The following is a 2,500-nucleotide window of genomic DNA, read 5'->3' as shown; positions in this document are numbered from 1 at the left end:
TATAAGAAGTAATGAAAAAATAAAATAAAATATTTTAAATAACATTAACATTAAAACACATAATTCATACATGGGAATAATTTATTACAGAGAAGACCAATATATCATTTTATTTATCTTTATCTATATCATAGAAGTTATGTTAATAACTGAGAATTTTTACCTCCGCCACACGAAGTTGGGAGCAGGTTATATTTTACCCCCTGTTTGTGTTTGTTTGTGAACAGCTTCCTGACAATTCTAATCATGGAGTAATGAAACTTCAGGGATTAACTTTTATGTAAAAAGCTGAAAATGATCAAGTTTTGGAAGGTCAAGGACAAAGGTCAAGGTCACTGTCAAGCAAAATGTCCAATTCACGTAATCAGCCACAAGTTTGGACATCGTTGTTACAGACTTTAAACTTGGCTCATATTTAAGTGCATGAAAATTCACACCAATTAATACATGTTAAGGTCAAAGGTCAAGGTTGAGCAAAAGGTCGAGAAATTAGCTGCCGTGGTGGAGGTCTGCGCTCTTGAGTGTCCATCTAGTTATTATTGTATCTAGCTTTATCATAGAAGTTTTATTGATGTGATTTTAAAGACTATTTCCCATTGAACTGAGTTTTGCCTTTGTTTATCTCTTGGTTCGAAGTATAAGTAGGGTGGGTTGAAAATATCAAAATGTTTTGAAGGGACCCCGTTGTTTGGAAAGGTCGAAGAATAATATTTATGTAAGCAGTATACAATTCAACGGTAGTAATGAAGAAGGGGCCCGAAACTGGAACCCATAAAGTCTATTGAAGATAGCCCTGGAAAAAAAAAAATTGCAACAGAATAGGGTAAGTAAACTGCATAATTCCAGTCAAGGTTGTTGTACGTAGCAAATACTATCCAAGGATATTTGCTTTAGCCTTTTATAAAGTAATTTTTAAGACAAACAACAACGCAAGCATTTATTCCTGACTAAAACTACAACGGTTTGTTTGGGGCAGTATTCCAAAAGCATAAAAAAAGACAATATTCCAGCATCATCCCTCTGCCTTTTCTGGTTACTTTTAGGATAAAAAATCACTTACCTAAATAACATCTGTATATCATTACGTCTGCGTAATGGGAAATAACTTATCGTGTATTGCGTATTAAACTGTCCTTATTTCTTGTAAAGATATCTTAATTGAATAATAAAGAGCTAGTGTCTGCCAATTTATATATATGCCTATATATATATATATAGTATATATATATATATACTATATATATATAGTAGTATATATATATTTATATATGTATATGTATATTTATGTGTATATGTATGTGTATATGTATGTGTAGTATATATATATATATATATATATATATATATATATATATATATATACTATAGTATATATATATATATATATGTATGTATATATGTGTATATATGTATATATGTATATATGTATATATGTATATATATGTATATATAGTATAATATATATTTATCGATATATATATACATATATATACATATATATAGTGTATATATACTGTATATATATGCTGTATATATACTGTATATATATAGATAGATAGAGATATCATCATCACCATTGTTATGATGAGACGTGGAAGTGATTTCGAAAGTCCTAGGTCAAAGATCAAGGTCAAGGTCGAGCAAAAGGTCGACCGAAAAATATACGTACGGTCCAAATTACTTCTTGGAAACTCAAATTGGTTTCAAGAAATAAGCTGCTATGGCGGGAGGTCTGCACTCATGAGTGCTTTTCTAGTAGACTCTTACATTCCCTTTCTCAATGGGGATACCTTAAAGGGTTTGTGTACGCCATGATCAGCAAAGTTGTACTAGTCAGGGCCACTTATACTAGGTTGGTTGCTGTGAGTAGTCAGATTGAAGTCTCCCTCCATCATCAATCCGCAGTGGCCAGCATGGTGATGAAAAGGGCCAAACCCCAGACATACATAAGGCCATGTCTGAGGCCTTTGTTCTGCAGTGGATTAGAAACTGCTGCATTTGTTGTTGTTGTTGATTCTTACGTTAGTGTGGAACTTCCTTGTAAGCCTGGACAGTTTGCTCTATATTTACATCCTCCAATGAAGTTGGAAGGTCGTTATGTTTTACTCCCTATTTGTGTGTGTTTGGTTTGTGAATAGTTTCCTGGCAACAATTTTAATCGTAGAGTAATGAAACTTGCAGGGATTAACTGTTATGTAAAATGCTGAAAAAAAGGAATACATTTAGGAAGGTCAAAGTCAAAGGTCAAGGTCACGGTCAAGCAAAATGTACAATTCAGCTATAAGTTTGAACATAGTCACAGAAACTTCAAACTTGGTTCATATTTGAGTGTATGAAAATCCACGCCAATTAATACCTGTAAAGGTCAAGGTCAAGCAAAAGGTCAAGAAATAAGCTGCCGAGGCGGAGGTCTGCGTTATAATGAGTGTCCCTCTAGTTTTCATTTATTTTTTACCAACTATCCACTGTTCTCCCCCACTAAAGGGCTCTAGATAATCAG

The sequence above is a fragment of the Palaemon carinicauda genome, chromosome 3, assembly GCF_036898095.1.
Source record: "Palaemon carinicauda isolate YSFRI2023 chromosome 3, ASM3689809v2, whole genome shotgun sequence".
NCBI lineage: Eukaryota > Metazoa > Arthropoda > Malacostraca > Decapoda > Palaemonidae > Palaemon > Palaemon carinicauda.
The sequence above is the reverse complement of the archived record's forward strand: the minus strand, read 5'-3'. Positions refer to the sequence as shown.